The sequence below is a fragment of the Nicotiana tabacum genome, chromosome 16 (genome assembly GCF_000715075.1).
Source record: "Nicotiana tabacum cultivar K326 chromosome 16, ASM71507v2, whole genome shotgun sequence".
NCBI lineage: Eukaryota > Viridiplantae > Streptophyta > Magnoliopsida > Solanales > Solanaceae > Nicotiana > Nicotiana tabacum.
The window spans coordinates 1,223,000-1,247,348 of NC_134095.1; positions in this window are offsets into that span (position 1 = coordinate 1,223,000).

The window sequence follows — 24,349 nt, forward strand, 5'->3', positions numbered from 1 at the left end:
GCCATACAAGTAATGCCTCCAAATCTTTAATGCATGAACTATGACAGCCAACTCCAAATAATGAATAGGTAGTTCTTCTCATGAGGTTTCAACTGACGAGAAGCATAAGCAATAACTCTACCCTCCTGCATCAATACACAACCAATCCCAACTCTCGAAGCATCACAATATACGGTGTATGAATCTGAAGCTGATGGAAAAACCAACACTAGATCTGTGGTCAAAGCTATCTTGAGCTTCTGGAAGCTCTCTTCACACTCGTCCGACCATACAAATGGAGCACCCTTTTAAGTCAACTTGGTTAAAGGCGATGCGATAGATGAGAACCCCTGAACAAACCGGCGATAATAGCCTGCCAAACCAAGAAAGCTGCGAATCTCTGTGGCTGAGGACGGTCTAGGCCAATTCTAAACCTCCTCTATCTTCTTCGGATCAACCTGAATACCCTCGCTAGATGCCACGTGCCCCAAGAAAGCTACTGAACCGAGCCAAAACTCACACTTGGAGAATTTTGCATAAAGATTCTCCTCCCTCAATCTCTACAACACAACTCTCAAATGATCCGCGTGCTCCTCCTGACTACGCGAATACACCAGGATATCATCAATGAATACTATAACGAATGAGTCGAGATAAGGCCGGAACACGCTGTTCATCAAATGCATGAACGCCACTGAGGCATTGGTCAACCTAAAAGACATCACAAGGAACTCATAATGACCATATCTGGTCCTGAATGCTGTCTTAAGAATATCTGAATCCCTGATCTTCAACTGGTGATAGCCCGAGCGGAGATCAATCTTGGAGAACACTCTCGCTTCCTAAAGCTGGTTGAATAAATCATCAATGCGAGACAGAGGATACTTGTTCTTAATTGTTACCTTGTTCAATTGCCTATAATCAATGCACATTCTCATTGTGCCATCATTCTTCTTCACAAACAGAACCGGCGCACCCCAAGGTGACACACTAGGCCGAATGAACCCCTTATCTAGGAGTTCCTGAAGCTGCTCCTTCAATTTCTTCAACTCTGCTGGTGCCATACGATACAGAGGAATAGAAATGGGTTGAGTGCCCGGCACTAGGTCAATACCAAAATCAATATCCCTGTCCAGTGGCATGCCCGACAGGTCTGTAGGAAACACATAGGGAAAATCCCTTACAATTGGGACAGAATCAATACTAGGAGTCTCAACTCCGACATCCCTCAAAAACGCTAGATATGAAAGGCAACCCTTCCCAACTATACGCTGGGCCTTCAAGAAAGAGATCATTCTACTAGGAACATAATCAGTCACACCACGCCACTCGATCTGCGGTACGCCCGACATAGCCAAAGTGACTGTCTTAGCATGACAATCCAGAATAGCACGACACAGAGATAACCAGTCCATGCCCAAAATGACATTAAAATCCACCATGCTCAATAGCAGTAGATCCACTCGGGTCTCCAGACCCCCAATAGTCACCACACATGACCAGTACACACGGTCTACAACAACAGTATTGTCATGACCCCAGTTCGCCCTCCGTGAACTGTCGTGACGGCACCTAGTCTCTACGACTAGATAAGCCTAAATTGCGAGTAATAACCAAACTTGCAGAAATAAAACAATTAAAAAAATATAAATAAAGCATTAATAGTGTTTAAATGTGCCGCTCGGATACACCATATATAAAACTCAAGCCGATATCTAAACCCAAACCCGGAAACCCACGAATCACAAGCTAAGAAAAAGAGAAATACTACATAGCTCTAACTCCGAAATTTGTCTAGTAAGAACAGAAAGTACAGAAGGGCTAAATACTAAAAAGGCAAGAATAGAAAGGGACTCCTCGGTCTGCAGACGCGGAAGATGTACCTCGATGTCTCTAAGTAGTCGCCTCTCTCAAGGATGGTAGGCCTGAGAAAAAATACCTGGATCTGCACATGAAAAACATGCGCAGAAGGGGCATGAGTACACCATAGCGGTACTCAGTAAGTGCCAAGCCTAACCTCGGTCGGGTAGTGACGAGGAAGGTCAGGGCCCTACTGAGATCAAATAAGATATAAGGGTCAACAGTGTGAATAAAACAGTATAAATAAGTGCAATAGTAAGAAATAACATTGAATTGAAAGAACAACAACAACAACTAGAACAGAGACAAACAAACAACGGAAAGAAATACAGCTCAACACAGAGATAATAGCTGGGGCATCTTCCAGGATACCATCCTGTAGTCCCAATTACGACTATCCAGTGGATCTCCCGGGATACCGTCCCATAGTCCATTATATATATGTACGAAGGATCTCCCGGGATACCGTCCTGTAGTCCAACCATCAATGTGTAGGGATGACCAAAATGCCCCTCGGGCCTATGTCCCGAATTCGGGTGAAATTTATTTCAGAAACCTTGTACTCTCACGAGTCTATACATAATAAACACACTAAAATCGGAGTCCAAATGACCCCTCAAATCCTCAATTAAAGGTCTCTTAAACTCAAGCCCTAATTACCCATTTTTTCCAAATTTCTCACCATTAGTAAGGTCTTTAATCACATAAAAACGAGTTACGAAGTCAAGGACGTTAACTCCAAGCGATTCCCTTCGAATCCTTCTTCTATCCCTTCCAAAGAACTCCAAAAATGATTAGAAATGGTGGAAACAAACCTCCAAGTCGCGGAACCTCTTTTAAAATAATGCCCAGCAGTTTCCGCATCTGCGGTCCTGGGACCGCATCTACGGTCCCACTTCTGCGGAACAAAATGTCGCATCTGCGACTTCCCACTCAAAGGCCAGAATCCGCATCTGTGGTCCATCACTCGCAGGTGCGGTACCACAGCTGCGTAAAATATGCCGCATCTGCGGTTCCTAAAGAAAATCCCAACTTTTGCTTCTGCGGCCTCTAAGCTTCCCGCAGATGCAAAAATACCAGAAGATAGCTGCTGCACAACCTCAACTCCAAAATTTCCTCCATTAACCATCCAAATTCTTCCCGAGGCCCCCGGGACCTCTATCAAAGGCATCAACATATCCTAAAACCTCATTCAAACTTGTACCAATCTTCAAAACACTTCAAACAACATCAGAAACTCGAATTAATCAAGGATTTAAGCCTAAGAACTCCAAATTTCCTCAAAATATGCTTTCGATAAAAAACTTAATCAAACCAAGTCCGAATGACCTAATATTTTGCACATACATCCCAGATGACAGGACTGAGTTACTGCAACTTTCAGAATTCCATTCTGACACTCATATCAAATTCTCACTATCAAACCGGCAACTTCCAAAATTCAACTTTCGGCAATTCAAGCCTAAATTAGCCACGGACCTCCAAAACACATTTTGATCACGCCCCTAAGCCCGAAATCACCTAACGGAGCTAAAGGGACCATCAGATTTCCAATCCGAGGCCGTATTCACACTGTTCCAACTACGGTCAACTTTCCAACACTTAAGCTTTCATTTAGGGACTAAGTGTCCCAAAACTCTCCGAAACTCAAAACCGAACGTCCCGACAAACCAAAATAGCAGAAATAAACTTGGGAAAAGTAGTTAATAGGGGATCGGGGCGTTAGTTCTAAAAACGACCGGCCGGGTCATTACATCCTCCCACACTTAAACATTCATTCGTCCTCGAACGAGCATAGAGACATACCTGAAGTAGTGAAAAGATGAAGGTAACGGCTGCGCATATCCTGCTCGATCTCCTAGGTCACCTCCTCAACCGGCTGACCCCGCCACTGAACCTTCACTGATGCAATGTCCTTTGACCTCAGCTTTCTGACCTGCCTGTCCAATACCGCCACTGGTTCCTCAACATAGGATAGATCCTTGTCCAACTGGATTAAACTGAATTCCAACATGTACGACAGATCACCATGATACCTCTGGAGCATCGAAACATGAAATACCGGATGAACTCCTGCCAAGCTAGGAGGTAAGGCAAGCTCATAGGCAACCTCCCCAACACTCCGTAATATCTTAAAAGGCCTAATAAACCTCGGACTCAGCTTCCCTTTCTTCCCAAATCTCATAACGCCCTTCATAGGCGAAACCCGATGCAGAACCCGCTCACCAACCATATAGGAAACATCACGAACCTTCCGGTCCGTGTAACTCTTCTGTCTGGATTGGGCTATACGGAGTCTATTCAGAATCACCTTAACCTTCTCCAAAGCATCCTGAACCAAGTCTATGCCCAGTAATCTAGCCTCACCCGGCTCAAACCAACCCACCGAGGATCTACACTGCCTACCATATAAAGCCTCATACGGCGCCATCTTAATGCTGGACTGATAACTATTGTTGTAAGCAAACTCCGCCAATGGCAAGAACTGATCCCAAGACCCTCCAAGATCAATCACGCACACATGGAGCATATCCTCAAGAATCTGAATAGTGCACTCGGACTGTCCGTCCGTCTGAGGGTGAAATGCTGTGCTCAACTCCACCCGAGTACACAATTCCTTCTGAACAGCCCTCTAGAACCGTGATGTGAACTGAGTACCTCTATATGAAATAATAGAAACTAGAATACCATGTAGACGGGAAATCTCCCGGATGCAAATCTCCGCTAACTGCTATGAGGAATAAGTAGTACACATAGGAATGAAGTGCACGGACTTGGTCAGTCGATCCATAATCACTCAACAACGTCGAACTTTCTCAAAGTCCACGGGAATCCAACTACAAAGTTCATGGTGATCCTTTCCCACTTCCACTCCAGGAATCTCTATCTGCTGAAGCAGTTCACCTGGTCTCTGGGGCTCATACTTCACCTGCTGACAGTTGAGGCATCGAGCTACAAATCCCACTATGTCTTTCTTCATCCGCATCCACCAAATAATGCTGCCTCAAATCCTGATACATCTTCACGGCACTCGGATGAATAAAATACTGCGAACTATGAGCCTCCTCCAATATTAACTCCCGAATACCATCAACATTGGGTACACAGACCCGACCCTGCATCTTCAATACCCCGTCCTCACCAATAGTCACATCTCTAGCATCACCATGCTGAACCTTGTCCTTGAGGTCAAGCAAATGAGGGTCATCATACTGCCGCTCCCTGATACAATCAAATAAGGAAGATCGAGAAACCACGCAGGCTAGAACCCGACTAGGCTCCAAAAGATCCAATCTCACAAACTGGCTAGCTAAGGCCTGAACATCCATCGCCATAGGCCTCTCTGATGCTGGTAGATATGCCAAACTCCCCAAACGTTCCGCCCAACGACTCAAGGCATCGACCACCACATTGGCCTTGCCCGGGTGATACAAAATAGTGATAACATAGTCCTTCAGCAACTCAAGCCACCTCCTCTGGCGTAAATTTAGATCCTTTTGCTTGAACAAGTGCTACAAGCTCCGATGATCCGTATAAATCTCACAAGGCACACCGTACAAATAATGACACTAGATCTTCAAGGTGTGAACAACAGCAGCTAACTCAAGATCATGGACAGGACGATTCTTCTCATGTACCTTCAACTATCTGGATGCGTAGGCAATCACCCTACCATCCTGCATCAAACCTCTCCAAGGCCAATCCTCGAGGTATCATAATAGACAGTATAAAAACCCGAACCTGTAGGCTATATCAACACTGGGGCTGTAGTCAAAGCTATCTTGAGCTTCTGAAAGCTCACCTCACACTCTTCCGTCCATTGGAAGGGATCACCCTTCTGGGTCAGCCTGGTCATAGGTGCTGCAATGGATGAAAACCCATCAACAAATTGGCGATAATAACCCACCAAGCCAAGGAAACTACGAATCTCTGTCGCTGAGGATGGTCTGGGACAACTCTGCACTGCCTTTACCTTCTTCAGATCCACTTGTATACCCTTACTGGACATCATGTGACCCAAGAAAGCTACGGAATCCCACCAAAACTCACATTTCGAGAACTTTGCATATAATTTCTTTTCCTTCAGAGTCTGAAGCACTGCCCTCAGGTGCTGCTCACGATCTTCCCAACTCCGGGAGTATACAAGAATATCATCAATAAAGACAATGATGAACGAATCGAGATATGTCCAGAACACACTGTGCATCAAATGCATAAAAGCTGTTGGGGCATTGGTCAACCAAATAACATGACAAGGAACTTGTAGTGACCATACTGCGTCCTGAAGGTAGTCTTCGGGATATCTGGCTCTCGAATCTTCAACTGATGGTAGTTTGCGCACAAATCAATCTTAGAAAACACCCGTGTGCCCTGAAGCTGGTCAAACAAATCATCAATATGAGGCAAAGGATAACGGTTCTTCACTGTAACTTTATTCAACTGTCTATAATCGATACACATATGCATAGAACCATTCTTTTTCTTTACAAACAAGATAGGAGCACCCCAAGGTGATACACTGGGAAGAATAAAACCTTTATCAAGCAATTCCTATAACTGATCCTTCAACTCCTTTAATTCAGGAGGAGCCATACAATACGGGGGAATAGAAATGGGCTGAGTGCCCGGCAACAGATCAATACAAAATCAATATCTCTATCAGGCGGCATGCTCGGAAGATCAGCTGGAAACACATCGGGAAAATCCCGTACTATTGGGACTGAATCAACTGAAGGGATTTCAATGCTGACATCTCTTACATAAGCTTGATATGCGTCACACCCCTTCTCAACCATACGCTGAGCCTTAAGGAAAGAAATAACTCTATTGGGAGTATGATCTAAAGCACCCCTCCACTCAATACGCGGTACACCTAGCATAGCCAGTGTCACGGTTTTGGCGTGACAATCAAGAATAGCATAATGGGGTTACAACCAGTCCATGCCCAAGATAATATCAAAATCAACCATGTTGAGTAACAATAAATCAACTCTGGTCTCAAAACCACTAATGGCAACCAAACACGACCGATACACGCGATCCACAACAAGAGAATCTCCCACAGGAGTAGAAACATAAATAGGGGGATCAAAGAATCTTGAGGTACACCCAAATGTGGAGCAAAATAAGAAGCCACATAAGAGAAAGTGGAGCCTAGATCAAATAGAACCGATGCATCTCTATAACAAACCATGACAATACCTGTGATGACAGAATCGGAGGTAACAGCCTCGGTACAAGCAGGGAGGACCTCTACCTCCCCGACCTCCACCTCTAGCTGGTTGAGTAGGTGGGGTAGCAACTGGAGCTGTAATCATAGCTTGAGAACTCTGCGGGGCACACTGTGGCTGAGAAGTCTGTGGAGGTGCACTCCTCCCAAGTCTAGGGCAATCCCTCACCACATGACGTGTGTCACCACACTCAAAACAAGCTATGGGAGGACGTGGCAGTGGGAATTGTGCAGTACGGGTACTCCAAGACCCCTGAACTCCTGAAACACTGTTTGAAATCTGAGATGCAAGCTAAGCTGGCTGACCCACAAAATCTCTACCATGCCGTACTCTTCCTCCAAAATAAGGACCAGTGGGTCTCTCCTGTCTACAAGGTCTCCTCTCTTCCCTATACTCTCTCTCCTGACCTCATTCGTCCTCTCTCTCCTGGACCCACCTGTCCTCTACTCGGCGAGAGGTCCTCACCACCCGCTGAACTGGGAACCCAGGCTGTGTCGCCATGATACCTGGAACTTGACCAATGGGAACTCACTACTCTAGAGTGGGGGTGGTGGAATTCTGGGTCCCTCCCCCGATCTGTGAAGTGGCTGGTACAACCTGAATCAATCCCGCCTAAATTAATGTACCAAACATGCTCAGGAACTGTGCTAATATCTCCTGAAGTGCTGGAGTAGTAGTAGCAGTAGGCATATCCGATGCCTGGCCTCTAGTTGGAACTGTTGGTGGCTCCTCGGTGGCAGCTCGCACGGGTGCTTTAGGTGCACCGCATGCACGTCCTCAGCCTCTACCCCGGCCCCGACCTCTAACGACTCTCGCAAGGGGAGCGGGTTCCTGATCATCTCTGGTAGCACGTGTTCTCACCATCTATGAGAGAATGGAAGACAAAGGTTTAGAATTGTGACATTAAAAATCTCGCACGACAGGGAATCAAATGAAGTGGAATTTTCCTAACAGTTACATAGTCTCTTCGTAGATAAGTACAGACATCTCCGTATAGATCCGCGAGACTCTAATAAACCGGCTTGTGATTCATGACTCCTATGAACCTAAGGCTCTGATACCAACTTGTCACGACCCCAGTTCGCCCTCCGTGAACTATCGTGATGGCACCTAGTCTCTACGACTAGGTAAGCCTAAATTGTGGAAAATAACCAAACTTGCGGAAGTAAAACAATTAAAACAAAAACAGAAATAAAGCATTAATAGTGTTTAAATGTGCCGCTCTGCATACACCATATATAAAACTCAAGCTGATATCTAAACCCAAGACCCAGAAACCCACGAATCACAATCTAAGAAAAAGAGAAATACTACATAGCTCTAACTCCGAAATTTGTCTAGTAAGAACAGAAAGTACAGAAGGGCTAAATACTAAAAAGGCAAGAATAGAAAGGGACTCCTCGGTCTGCAGACGCGGAAGATGTACCTCGATGTCTCTAAGTAGTCGCCCCCCTCAAGGATGGTAGGCCTGAGAATAAGTACCTGGATCTGCACATGAAAAACATGCACAGAAGGGGCATGAGTACACCATAACAGTACTCAGTAAGTGCCAAGCCTAACCTCGGTCGGGTAGTGACGAGGAAGGTCAGGGCCCTACTGAGATCAAATAAGATATAATGGTCAACAATGTGAATAAAACAGTATAAATAAGTGCAATAGTAAGAAATAACATGGAATTGAAAGAACAACAACAACAACTAGAACAAAGACAAACAAACAACGAAAAGAAATATAGCTCAACACAGAGATAATAGCCGGGGCATCTTCCAGGATACCATCCTGTAGTCCCAATTACAACTATCTAGTAGATCTCCCGAGATACCGTCCCGTAGTCCATCATATATATGTCCGAAGGATCTCCCGGGATACCATCCTGTAGTCCAACCATCAATGCACGAGGATCTACTATAATCCCGATCCGTAGTCCCAAATGTAAATACCCAGTACTGGGGGAATCTTCCGGGTGCATTCCCATAGTTCCATATAACTGTGCAGGGGGATCTATCAGGAATCTAACCCACAGTCCCAAAGTAAATGTGCAGGGAGATCCATCAGGAATCTAATCCGCAGTCCCAAAGTAAACAAACAAGGGGGAGCTACCGGAATCTCACATCCGTAGTCCCAATGAAAATACACAACAACAACAACAAGAAAATATTCAAAGAAGGGAAATTTCATATGAAGGCAACAAGTAATTCTAGCCTAGTATGCTGCACAGAGTTCAGGTAAACAGATTGAACAATTAAAGCAGTTAAATCACTTAGACATGCTTTCCTAAGCTAACACAGGCTTAAATAGTACGAGTAATAAAAGCAGGAAAAGAAACATGCTAATGAATACTTTAAGAAAAATCGGATTTCCAACAATTTGCACAAGTATGCACTCGTCACCTCATGCATAAGGCAATTCAGTTACAAAATATACAAGTCCTAAGGGGAAGGTCCCCCACACAAGGTTAGACAAGACACTTACCTCGAACCAGCTCAAAATCAACTAGAAACCACGTTCTTGCCACGAGTATCCAACTCCAAATGACCAAATCTATTCAATTCCATTCATAATGTAAATAACACTTCATGAAGCTGATTCAACAATTAAATTCTAAGCTAATATGCGAAATTAGGTAAAATGACCAAAACACCCCTCGGGCCCACGTCTCGGATTCGGGTGAAATTTACATTTTCAGAAATCTCGTACTCTCATGAGTCTATACATAATAAGAACACTGAAATCGGAGTCCAAATGACCCCTCAAATCCTCAATTAAAGGTCTCTTAAACTCAAGCCCTAATTACCCATTTTCCCCAAATTTCTCACCATTAATAAGGTCTTTAATCACATAAAAAGGAGTTACGAAGTCAATGAGGTTACCTCCAAGTGATTCCCTTCGAATCCTTCTTCTATCCCTTCCAAAGAGCTATAAAAACGATAGAAATGGTGGAAATAAACCTCCAAGTCGCGGAACCTCTTTTAAAATAATGCCCAGTAGTTTTCGCATCTGCGGTCCCACTTCTGCGGAACAAAATGTCGCATCTGCGACTTCCCGCTCAAAGGCCAGAATCCGCATCTGCGGTCCATCACTCGCAGGTGCGGTACTGCATCTACGTAAAATATATCGCATCTGTGGTTCCTGAAGAAAATCCCAACTTTTGCTTCTGCGGCTCCGCATCTGCAGTTCCCAAACCGCAGATGCAAAAATACCAGAAGATAGCTGCTGCACAACCTCAACTCCAAAATTTCCTCCATTAACCATCCGAATTCATCCCGAGGCCCCCGGGACCTCGATCAAAGGCATCAACATATCCTAAAACCTCATTCAAACTTGTACCAATCTTCAAAACACTTCAAACAACATCAGAAACTCGAATTAATCAAGGATTTAAGCCTAAGAACTCCAAATTTCCTCAAAATACGCTTTCGATAAAAAACTTAATCAAACCACGTCCGAATGACCTGAAATGTTGCACACACATCCCAAGTGACATGACAGAGCTACTGCAACTTTCGAAATTCCATTCCGACCCTCAGATCAAAATCTCACTATCGAACCGGCAACTTCCAAAATTCAAGTTTCGGCAATTCAAGCCTAAATTAGCCACAGACCTCCAAAATATATTTCGATCATGCCCCTAAATCCGAAATCACCTAATAAAGCTAATGGGACCATTGAATTTCCAATTCAAGGTTGTCTTCACACTGTTCCGACTACGGTCAACTTTTCAACACTTAAGCTCTCATTTAGGGACTAAATGTCCCAAAACTCTCTGAAACTCAAAACCGAATGTCCCGGCAAACCAAAATAGCAGAAATAAACTTGGGAAAAGCAGTTAATAGGGGATCGAGGCATTAATTCTAAAAACGACCGGCCGGGTCATTACAAGTATCGCCCACCGGGGTAGATACATGAATAGGTAAAGCAAGAAACTCCCGGGGCGTACCTAAATAATGAGCAAAATACGAGGAAACATAAGAAAAGGTGGAACCGGGATCAAATAATACAGAGGCATCTCTGTGGCAGACTGAAACAATACCTGTAATGACAACATCTGAAGCAATAACATCTGGCCTGCCTAGGATAGCATAGAAATGAGCTTGGCCACTGCCTGATCGACCTCCCCCTCTGGGGCGACCCCTGGCTGCCTGACCTCCACCCCTAGTTGGCTGGGGGGGTGGTGAAGTGACTAGAGCAGAAGTCAAGGGCTGACCCCCTCTGCTAAGACGAACTAGCAACCCGACGAGGACACTGCCTCCACATGTGGCCCATCTTGCCACACTCATAACAACTACCAGGTGTTGGATAAGGGGACTAAAGGGAACCCCTCACACCGGAGTGACTAGAAGATGCACTCGGCATAGAAGAGCCCTGAGCTGATGGGGCACGAGATGAACTCTGAGCTGGAAGGGCGCTGAGTGATGACTGGCCCTGCTGAGATCCATGATAACCACGACCTGAAGATGCCCCACGATACTATGGGCGGGATGATTGAGCAGGCCTGAAGGAACGGCCTCTACCATGCTGAAGCTGGCCCCTCGAAGGAGCACTACTATAACTGCCCGATCCTCGAGGCCTCTTGGCCTCCCTCTCCTCTTGCTCTTGAAGGAGAACCATCTCAATCTCATGGGTGATATCAAATACCTCATCGAATGTAGCACCCATCACTCTCTCTCTGGTCATAAGAATATAGAGATAATAAGTAAGGCCATCAACAAATCTTCTGATCCTCTCACGATCTCTCGGAACCAACTAGATGGCATGACGAGCCAACTCAGAAAACCTCGACTCATACTGTGACACCGTCATATCCCCCTGTTGCAACCACTCAAACTATCTACGCAGCTCCTCTTTGCGAGATTGCGGTACATACTTCTCCAGGAAGAGAGCGGAGAACTACTGCTAAGTAAGGGGCGCTGCTCCAACAGGCCTACGCCTCTCATACGACTCCTACTAAGTGAAGGCAGCCCTAGAAAACTAAAAGGTGGTAAATGCCACACCACTAGACTTAAGAATCCCTGCTGTATGGAGCATCCGCTAGCACTTATCCAAGAAACCCTGGGCATCCTCGCCCTCTGCTCCGCTGAATGTCGGAGGCTAGAGTCTACCAAACCTCTCAAGATGACACTACTCATCGTCCGACATAACTGGTACTATGAACTCCTGAGCTAGTGTAACCGGCTGGGCTGGAGGTGCCCCCGACATCTGAATTCCCTGCACTACCTGCTCAGGTGTGCGAGCAGCGGGGGTCTGATTGCCTCCCCCGGCCTGTGAAGTAGCTGCTGCTATGGTGGCTGAAACTGCCTGAGCCAGGCTAGTGCAAACTGATAGGATCTGTGCCAAGGCCTCTTGAAGACCCGAAATCATGATGGGCATAGCTGGTGCCTGAACTGGTGCTGCTAGAGCATCCATAGCTGAAGCCTGATCCGGAGCTAGGGTAGCTGGTGGATCCACAGGTGCTGCCCTTGCTGCTCTGCCTCTGCCATGACCACGACTGCGTCTACTGCCTTTGGTGGCCTCAACTGGTGGCACTGGTGGTCGTCCACCCCGTTCGCTAGCTCGCGTCCTCACCATATGTGAGATAATAAAATAACAGAAGTTTAGTACTTGGATCAACAAGTTCGTACGACAAGAGTTTCAAGAACATGAAGTTTTTCCTAAAGGTTCTACAGCCTCTTGAGGATAAATACAAACGTCTCCGTACCAATCCATGAGACTCTACTAAATCTGCTCATAACTCGTGAGACCTATGTAACCTAGGCTCTGATACCAACTGACACGACCCTAACCCCGAACCCGGTCGTGATGGCGCCTCTCGTGAAGACAAGGCCAGCCAGTCTAACCCAATTCGTCCTTTTAAGCAGTTAAACAACATAAAGATAATTTAAACATGATTTAATAGCAATATTTGGCGAAAATAGAGATAACAAAGTGGAAATCCATCCCGACACAACCCTAACCGGGGTGTCACAAGTCACGAGCATCTACGATACTAAATCCTCAAATGTAACTACAGAGTTTCAAATACTAAACTAGAATGTAAAGAAATAGATAGAGAGGAGCTCCAGGCTGCGAACACATGGAGCTACCTAAAGACTCCTCGAAGATCCGCCTGAAGCTGGAAAGAGTCAGCACTCGGGAGCGAAACCTGCTATGCCTGAATCTGTACACACGGTGCAGGGAGTAATGTGAGAACTCTGACCCAGTGAGTAATAAATATAAATAATGACTGATAGTAAGAAAACACGTAAAACAAAAGGCATTCTATACCGAAGCAGTAAAATCACTTAAAAAATAGTAAAACAGTGAAGATTCAAGTAAAATCCTTTTTTTTCCAATAAGTAAAACAAGTAATTGATAGGTAAATAACAAATAGAAGTTCGCCCCTCGGGCACAGTAACAACAAATCTGCCCCTCGGGCAACAACTCAGAACAATACCAGCCACTCGAGATCCAGCCCGATCAATATATCGTTGTGGCGTGCAGCCCGATTCATATATTTCGTCGATGTCACTCACTGGGGGTGTGCAGACTCCGGGAGGGGCCCCTTACGGCCCAAGCACAATATCAAGCCATCTCGTGGCATCAAATCTAGGCCTTCGGCCTCACATCAATATCATTATAACACTACTGTGGCACGCAGCCCCTCGGCCTCATATCAATATCAATGTTCCTCAAAATATAGGGCCTCGGCCTTACTCAGTCCGAAAATAATCACAAGCCCTTCAGGCAATAGTAAAACAATGTTTTCAGCCCAAACATCATTTAAAATATCATTTAAGTCTTAAAAACTGAGAAAAAAATGGCTGAATAGTAAAATGGTAGAATTTATCAGGACTGAGTTCAAGTAATAAGTCAAACAATGAGGAAATAGTAATGACAATCCCCGAAGGGTTCAAAGAGTTGGCACGAAGCACAAATATGGCAATCAACCCAAATCATGATGATAACAAATAAGTTTCAGTCAAATACGCGGTAAAATCATCAATTGAGACAGACTAAGTCACAATCCCCAATAGTGGACGACCCCATGCTCGTCGTCAAGTGTGGGTCTCACCTCAATATAGCACTACAATGTGAAATCCGGGGTTTCAAACCCTTAGAGCATCATTTACAATCATTACTCACCTCGAACCAACTAAAACTCTAGCTCGCGACGCGTTTGCCTCTCGAATTGGCATCCACGCGCGTCGAATCTATCCAAAATCAGAACGAATACGTCACAATATGCTAAGGGAACAAAGCCCAAGCAAAAACAATCGAAAATACCAAAAATCTCGAAATTAGCAAAACTCGAGCCCCAGTACCACTTCTCAAAACTCAGAAATTTTCACATCATTAGATTCCTCATCTTCTTAAGAGTTCATACATATCAAAATCATCAAAATCAGAGTCCAATTGACCCCTCAAATCCCCATTTTAAAACCCTCTTAAACTCAAGCCCTAAACCTCCATTTTTAGCCCTTTAATTTCTTTAATTTCAGCCTTAATCCATGAAATATCACCATAGAAGTATGTTTTAAGTCTAAAATCCTTACCTCAACAAAGTCTCTTTGATTTCTCTCTTCAAAATCGCCCAAAGCTCCCAATTCCGAGTTCAAAATGGTTAAACTCTTCAAAAATTGCGAAGAAAGAATATATATACATTCTGCCCAGGAGTTTTCGCATCTGCGATCCCTCAACCGCTTCTGCGTTACCGCATTTGCGGACACACGTCCGCTTCTGTGGAACTCACTTAGCCGGCCCAAAACCACTCCTGCGATCGCCCTTCCGCATCTGCGATTCCGCAGATGCGATCCAACACTCCGCTTCTGCGGTACCTGACCCTCAGCCCAAATTTCGCATCTGCAGCCCTCACCCTTGCACGTGCGGCACCGCACCTACGGTCCCCAAGCTGCAGGTGCGAAAATACCAGAAGCAACAATTTTTCTAAAATCTCTTAAGTCCCAAATCTTCCCGTTAACCATTCGAAATCACCCCGAGGCCCCCGGGACCTCAACCAAAAGCACAAACATGACCCAATACCTTATTTGAACTTGTTACAATTATCAAAACATCTCAAATAACATCAAATTACCCAAAACATCTCTATACGTCTCCTTATTTATTTGAAGTAGCTAGACTCGAGGTTGTTGGGATCCCTAAATTGGTTAAAAATTATTGAAGTTTTGCATACCTTGTCGTTAAAGCAATTGATGCTTGCCCCCTAAAAATATGGTATGATTCTTTATGTGATTCAAGATCTTTTCTTATCCTTTTATGTCTTTCACGGTGGAATGTATTAGAAGTGGAGTCAAAATTTAAAATTTATGGATTTGGAATTCTAGTCTGTTTAAGTTATTGAGTTCTAAATTAATAATTTATATATATTCAATAAATTTCTTAAGGCAAATATCGAGTTTGAATTAAAACTACTAAGTTCGACTGAACCTGTAACCTGTGTTTTAGCTCTGCCCCTGGATTGGAATATTGGATCATTTAGGCGTTTGCTATAATTTTCTTACCATATTTGGCTTTCCTATTTATTGAAGGAAAGGGCAACATGTTTACCTTAATGTACACATGTGTGTGAGATACATGCGTGATACATGTGTCGTAGAAGAATTTTTTGAACGATTTAATTACGAATTTTGATACAAAACCAGTCCAAATTACCTCCAATCTTCCTCAAATTTTGTATATTGACTTATCGATATGTTTTCAATGAATTTCAACTGTACCCATTGAAAAAGTTCCTTTTTGATTAGATTTTTGCTACCTCATCCATGAAATTTACTTTCCGTCTTGCATCTAATGTTGCTAATCACGCTTAAAAATATGGAAGGAGATTTTTGCATGTGATTCTTTGAGAGAAAGAACCTTATTTATTTGGTTTTACAATTTTTATATATGTTTGGCTAATTTTAGTAATGTTTGACCAAAAGATATCAAAACCCTCTTGATTAAATCAATTGATGAAGATGAAGAGGTAAATCTGCTAAGCGTAATAAAATCTAGACTAGATGGTGCCAGGGTAAAATAAGGTGAATGATGCTTCCTAATATGTTGGAACCAAATGATTATTCGTAAATGCGAGAACTTCAAATGTAAGAGAATATAGCAATGAATGAAATTAGTCAAGACCAATGGTGATGTAAGGATTTTGATCTGTAATAAGCAAAGTTGTTCTTTCTTTATTCCTCCCTTATAGAGTGTACTTTTCCCCCTCTTTACAGGGGACAATCCCCCTTTTTACCCTAGAAAAAGTACAACACAAGGAATATTCGAAAGATATATTTCTATTGTTCCCTATCATGCTAACACTACTCCAAATGCCGTGCGTTCACTAACCGTTGTTAGTTGTCACCCTTCGTGAAGCTATGACTAGCTCTAGAGCCAATTTTTCAAGGTGGGGGTATCTTGTTTCAGCATCAATTAAGGTTTTGCTGATATAGTAAATTGGAGATTGCGTACCTTTGTTTTTGCGGACTAAAACTGCAGTTACCGCGACTTCGGAGACCGCTAGGTAGACCAGGAGGCAATTGCCTGGATCTGCTTTGGCGAGTAATGGCGGTGAGGACAGGTATGCTTTCAGTTTTCTTAGGGCATCGACTCATTCTGAATTCCACTAAAGTCTATGATCCTTCCTTAATACATTAAAAAATTTATGGCATCTATCTGATGACCGTGAGATGAACCTCGATAGGGCGGCTATTCGTCCTGTCAATTTTTGTACCTGCTTTTTGCTGGTTAATATTTCGGGTATTCCTTCAATGGCCTTGATCTGATCTGGGTTGACCTCGTTGCCTCTTTGCGACACCAAAAAGCCATGTAACTTACCCTAGGTTACGCCGAAGGCGTATTTTTCGGTATTTAATTTCATGCCGTATTGCCTCAATATGTCGAAGGCTTCCTTCAAATGATCGATGTGATCTTCTTTCCTTTTCGACTTCACTAGCATGTCGATGATGTAGACCTCTATGGTTTTACCGAGTTGATCTTTGAACATTTTGGTGACTAAACTTTGGTATGTTGCCCCGTGTTCTTAAGTCCAAAAGACATGACTCTGTAGTAGTATGTTCCTCGGTGAGTGATAAAAGTAGTCTTTTCTTGGTCTTGTTCTGCCATTAGAATTTGGTTGTAACCAGAATAAGCATCTAAGAAGCTTAGCAACTCGTGCCCCGTCGTTGCGTCGATGAGCTGGTCAATGTGTGGTAATGGAAAGGAATCTTTTGAGCATGCTTTGTTTAGGTCGGTAAAGTCAACACACATCCGCCACTTTCCATTTTTATTCTTCACCATGACCACATTGGCGACCCACTAAGGATACTTTGATTCTCAGACCGAGCCATTAACGAGTAGCTTATCGACTTCATTGCTAACTGCATCGTTGATTGCGGCATTGAATTTTCTCCTCATTTGCCGCACAGGCCGGTAGAGGGGGTCAACATTCAACTTGTATGTGGTAATGTCTCTTGGGATGCCCGACATATCTAAATGGGAGAAGTCATATAAATCGACATTGTCAGTTAAAAATTTATGGAACTTACCTGGTTTTGAGAGATTGTTCCCGATATAAGCTTTTTTTGTGCTGTTGTTGTTGTCTAGTTGGACGGGATTGAGGTCCTCTACGGTTGCCTCGCAGGCTTCTACGATGTCCGGGTCTTTGATAGCCTTGTACATGGCGTTTGGTTCCCGATATGGCTGACTGCTATGCTTCCGAACTTTTTCCTTTTAGTTGTTAGGTGTGTGCATAATCTTGGGCGATAAGGTAGAATTCTTGTGCGGTGCGTTGCTCGCCCCAGATGCTGAATATTCCTCATGGAGTAGGAAATTTGATTACTTGATAGAAACTTGACGGGATGGCCCGCATGGCGTGTATCCATGGGTGCCCTATGATAGCGTTGTAGGCTTTTTCTTGATTCATGACGTGAAACATTGTTTCCAGAGTGACTCCTCTGGCCAGAACGGGCAGCACCATCTCTCCAAGGGTTATTTCAACTGAATTATTAAAACCTGTTAGTGTTTTGCAACATGGTATTATTTTATACTTGAGTCTCATTTGTACGAGGACTCGATGATACATAATACATGCGCCGCTTTGTCATCCACCATTATTATTTTTACAACGGTATCCATAACACATAAAGTTATAACAAGAGCATCATAGTGAGGGAAAGACAAACCGTCGGCATCTGACTTATTGAAGATGATACTATCTTCGATGTCATCGTACCGTTCGTGAGCGATTAACCAATTGAGTTTGTGTGTAGTGGTGAATTTTACATGGTTGATTGCCGTGTCATCGCCACCGCCGATGATCATTTGTATAGTATGAGTGAGTGAAGGTGGTTTGGGGGTCCCTGAGGTTGATCACGCCCTAGAGCAAAATTAGCCCGCCCTCGATCACTCAACAGTTCTTTTAGGTGTCCTTGGTTTAGCATTCTTACTACTTCTTGCCGCAGGCCTATGCAGTCTTCGGTCTTATGCCCCCTTTCCTGATGGAATTCGCACAGAACATTCGATTTCCGAGTGCTCGGGTTGGATTTTATCTTTTGCAGCCATTGCACCTTTGTGCCGAGCTTCTCTAGTGCATACACTATTTCTGAAGAAGAAACACAAAAGATATGAGCAGATAATAGTGGAGGCATACCTCTTTCATTTCGGTATGGCGTGGCATGTCGAGGAGTGATGCCTGCGTGTTTGGGAGGAGGTGGGATGGATGTCCGGATGTAAGGCTAATGTCTCTCCCGACTGAGATGAGGTAGTTGATTCCTTCGGCCATCGTTTCGACGATCTTTCCTTACTTCAGTTTGGACTGATGTCCGCCATTAGATCAGACCATTGAGGTCGTCATCGTCTGCCCTTACTTCGACACAATAGGCATTGTGGATTTCTTCCCAAGTGGTGGGAGGGTATTTCATGAGCATATTCAACAGCTTTTTGGTAGCTTTCGACCCATTCATGCTGTACTCATTTTGGAAGGCTGCTACCGCCATCCCCTCTGATACGTTTGGTAGGCTCATTCTCACCCTGTTGAATCTAGCTAGGAAGTCCCTAAGTCCCTCGCCCGTCGTCTGTCTAACGACAAAGATGTCGTTTACCCTGGCTTCCGCCTTCTTCGCTCCTGCATGAGCGGTGACAAATTTGTCTGCCATTTCTTCGAATGTTGATATTGATTGTACTGGAAATTATGAGTACCAAGTCACCGCTCCCTCTGTCAGGGTTTCACCAAACTTTTTCAGCAGCACCAATGACACTTGTTCTTTTGACATATCGTTGCCTTTTACGGCTGTGACGTAGTGGGTTATGTGATCTTCCGGGTCTGTAGTATCATCATGTATTTTCAAGTATGGTAGGATTTTGAAGGTTTTTGGAATGGAGTGGGGGGCTTCTCCTTCATTGTATGGTTGCTCAACGAATCGACCGATGCCCCGTTTCGGTAGCAACTTCGGAGCGCCCGGTATTTTATCAACCCTTTCTTGATGCTCCTTCATCTGATCACGGAGCGCCAACTTGTTTGACCAAAAGATATTAAAACCCTCTTGATTAAATCAATTGATGAGATGAAGAGGTAAATCTCATCTAAGCGTAATAAAATCTAGATTAGATGGTGCCAGGGTAAAATAAGGTGAATGATGCTTCCTAATATGTAGGAACTAAATGATTATTCGTAAATGCGAGAACTTCAAATGTAAGAGAATATAACAATGAATGCAATTAGTCAAGACCAAGAGTGATGTAACGATTTCGATCTGCAATAAGCAAAGTTGTTTTTTTATTCCCTCCATTTTCTTTTGGATGGTTGCGAGTGCGTTGTTACCTGTATCAACAACAATATGAGTGTTACCTGTGCGTGGAGTTTCTAGTTCGCCGGCGACTGTTACGGCGTCTGCGTGTATTGTGCCTCCGATATCCCTTTGAACGGGTTTATCAAGTTTGTTTCTCAGAGTGTTTGTCAGCCACTCTTCCAATAGCCTTATCACAGCTGGTGGTGCTTCTACTGTTGCGGATGTGGAGGCTCCCTTTTTGCGTGAAACAGTCACGCTTTCGTACGGGGGTGAGGGGTGAGGTATCTCCCTCAAGTGTAGCGCTCGGTGTCGCATTTTCGTTATCCTCCCTATCGGCTTCGATGATGGAATCCAGGAGGTTGGTTGTGACACATGCTATCGCTTTTAACCTTGCGTCTCCCTTTTTTACCATTGTTGGTTTTTGTAAAGCTAGGAAGAGGTGATTATCCCTTTCAAGGATCTAGATGAAACTAAAATCTTAGCTAAAGAAATCCTCACAGACGATGTCAAATTGTTGGATCAAAAGATATTAAAACCCTCTTGATTAAATCAATTAATGAAAATGAAGAGGTAAATCTCAGCTAAGCATAATAAAATCTAGATTAGATGGTGCCAGGGTAAAATAAGGTGAATGATGCTTCCTAATATGTTGGAACCAAATGATTATTCGTAAATGCGAGAACTTCAAGTGTAAGAGAATATAACAATGAATGCAATTAGTCAAGACCAAGGGTGATGTAAGGATTTTGATCTGTAATAAGCCAAGTTGTTCTTTCTTTATTCCCCCTTATAGAGTGTTCTTTTTTCCCCTCTTTATAGGGGACAATCCCTCTTTTTACCCTAAAAAAGGTACAACATAAGGAATATACGAAAGGCATATTTCTATTGTTCCCTATCATGCTAACACTATTGCAGACGCCGTGGGTTCACTAGCCACTATTAGTTGTCACCCTTCATAGCGACCAAAAGATGCTACATCATAAGGACCTCGTTCTTTGCTACACTCAGTAACGGATGTGGTCGTTCAAATTTCAACCTATACAAGTAAGTCTATGACTAATGACTGGAGGTTGATAAGTTGAGACTTATTTGGGACATTTGTGTAAGTTTTCCTTTTCTTTTTTCGAATCCATTAACCCCAGACAATGAGTCAGTCATAAATTCATAATTGGTATAGAAAATGTCCAAATATACACTTAACAATTGCAATTTGTTTTTTTATATATATGCATCATTTGACTTTTGATTCGTAGAAGTTCCACTGTTATCTTTCATAAATATATCCCTCCTACTAATAGGTGTCCACTAATGCCTAATGGTTTTCCATTGGTCAAGCCATGTAGGGATAAATTTGAATATTTTAAATTGTACATGAATATATTTGGATTTTTTCAATTGTTAAAGAAAATATTTTAATTAAAAGATATATACAAACTACGTTGATAGTTTAGAGGTAAATTTAAATCTTTTGTTGGTCTAAGTAGCTCCGACTAACGTTTAGAGTCAAGCTAGACAACTGTTAAAGCGAGAGGCAAATAAGAGATGGAATTAATGATACAGGGCTTTTATGGATCGAAGGGTAAATACGTCGTACAAAATATAAAATAAACCGAATACATCAAGGGTAAATTTGAACCTTCAACTGAAAAGGTGTGTTATGGCAAAATGGAGGAGCTCACAATAGAAATGTCATTAAGCAATGACCTTTTATGAAATGGAGACTCGTCTGAATAAGGATTTATCCAATTAACTAACGTTTTGATATTCATTTAACTTTCTTTTAAATTATTTTTATTATATGGGTGAAGCAAGGAAGGAAAAAGGAGAAGAATAATAGTGAGAATTGAATCCTCATTTCTTATCTGGGAGACTTGTTTGACGAAAAAATATAAACTTTCAGTTAAACATTACATTTATGTAATGGGGGGTTAAAATTAATAAATGATAATATCTCTAGATTTAGAACTTGACAATATGGATAACGTAAGATAAAGTCGGTGGGAAACTGAAAGTAATGCACATTTAATATTCCAAAAGATGTGAGCAATAATAGAGGAATATCAAACAATAAATAGCAATAAATGACATTTATGTAAATAAGAAGAACGATTCATCCAATAATGAATGATATAGATGATTATTCCTCCTGACAATAATGAATGGCGGATAAATCCTAGAATGTTTGAACTATTCTCGGATATGATGAAAAAGTATGGAATAATATGAGTATGAATCTTGATGAAAAGGTAAAATTTGTATCTTTGCTAGAGAGAGAATCTTCTTCTCAAAAATTGTTACGATGGTAGGAGCAGGCAATAAGAAGATAAAAAAGAAAAAAGGAAATTCCAAGTACTCAAAAACGAAAGAAACTTATGGGCTGAGTTCCATTTTTCAGGGAACGACAAGAATTCAGAGGGAATTAGATCTTCGATTTTTACCCAAATGAATCTCTCTAGCCAGCCTCGATCCCGATCTTCATCGATGCCCAAAAACAGAGCCTTACTTGCCCGACAAACGAGCTTGATTAACCCCCCTCGGAGAACTCGGGGACTGTAAAAACGAAGCAGGTGGTCGATGGTAAATCGAGCGCTTCAGTGTTGCTAACAAAATAGCGGAGGAGGATTACGACGCTCTGATGTGTGGCTAGAATTAATGATTTAGCACATTATATACCTTGCGTTTTACATGCTTAATGTTAAATTACATTTTGTTTGAGCGTAATGGATTCTATTTTATGTGTAGGTGCATCGGAAATAAAAGTAGAGCTAAAGATATGCTTAAACGTCGAAAGTGCGCTCGAGAATGGTGAAAAGGAGAAGCCGGGCAAAAGCCATCTTGACGCCAGCTTAAAGCTAGGCTGAGGCTGGCGTTAGCCTGGCATTGCTAGCCTAAAACCAGGTCCAGTCCGAGTTTTGAAGACCTTATTCGTCTCCTGGTTTGACTAGGACTTAGCTTACACATTTTGGTATTTTCCTACACATATAAATAGACCTAAAAACGCCACTTTTGGGGGGAGAGATCGAGTTTGAGATAGACTTTAGACCTAAGGAGAGCACGAGGTTGTCGTGGAGACCAGGATTCGACCTAAGGAGGCAAGAACACACTAGGAGCAAGGCGGAGAATTCTTCGACGAGGTTTTCACTTCCTTTTTCCTATTTCCATTATTGGTTATTAATTCTAGTATTGTAGTTATGTATACTATTAAGAATAACTAATTTGTTATGTAGGGTTTTGATGGAACTTTTTGGAGTATGATTTTTCTGTTACGTAATATAGATTTGCTGTAGTATTTTCTCTATTTGTTCAACTACGTTATTATTGTGGTTGGTTGAATAGCTCTCAATTGACTGTTCTTATTTAGTGTGTATTACTCGGGAGAGAGTGCATATTTAGGTATTTGTTGAACAACATCACTCCTGTCACACCTCCTTTTTCACCTGCGCCCGCAAAGGGGCGAAAATGGAGTTTTTCCAATTAAAGGACAATCGAAACGAGATTTATTTATTTATTTCAGAGTCGCCACTTATGAGATTTATGGTGTCCCAAGTCACCGGTTGAATCCCGAATCGAGGAAAAGATTGACTCTGTATTACAGTCCGCGAACCAGAAATCCGAGTAAGAAATTCTGTTAACCCGGGAGAAGGTGTTAAGCATTCTCGAGTTTCGTGGTTCTAGCACGGTCGCTCAACTGTCATATTCGGCTTATTTATCTAATTTTAATACATGTTGAACCTATGTGCAAATTTTAACTACATACCGCTTTTATTATTATTATTTTAACAGAGAATTTCAACATTGTGAAAACGTATCTCGAACCACGTCACATCAATGTACCCATGGTTATCGACACATTTCGACTCCGTTGAGATTTGGATTTGGGTCACATAAATGTGCACCCGAGTTTAGGGAGGTAATGTTATTAAAATACGCACCTGAAGAGACTAGCGCGTTGTTATTTTGAGGAAGACCGTAAAATTCGCTAAATAGCCTGTCCCGAATTCTAAAGGTTTCATTTTAACCATTCATTGAGGGCCCCGCAATTTGCATTTTTTATTTGGCGAGGCTTGTCTCATCATTTTTAAAAGGCCAATCCTAAAGCAATCTATCATTTTATTTTTTATTTGCATTATTTAAGGATTAGAAGACCTGGGTCTATTGAACTCATAGAAATCAACTTTTGTTCATTTTTAGGTTCTGAATGCGGTCCGTATAAATAAACCCTTATCTAAGTGTGTACACAGAGCAAACCAACTATAGATCTGGGCCCAGGTCCAAATGAACATGCAATCAGAGCTGGACTTGAGCCGTTGCTGACAGTACCGAAGCCCAAAATGTCCAAAGTGGATCACTGACCTCAACTTCAATTCTAGTTTAACGCAGAATCAATGGAACAACTTCAAGTTATCTAACGTGCACTCAACAAGTTATGAGAAGGGAGAATCACGTTTATTTACTCAAACTAAGGAACAATTAATCATTGGAATCTCATATAAAAATATAGCTTACTCTATCTGTTTA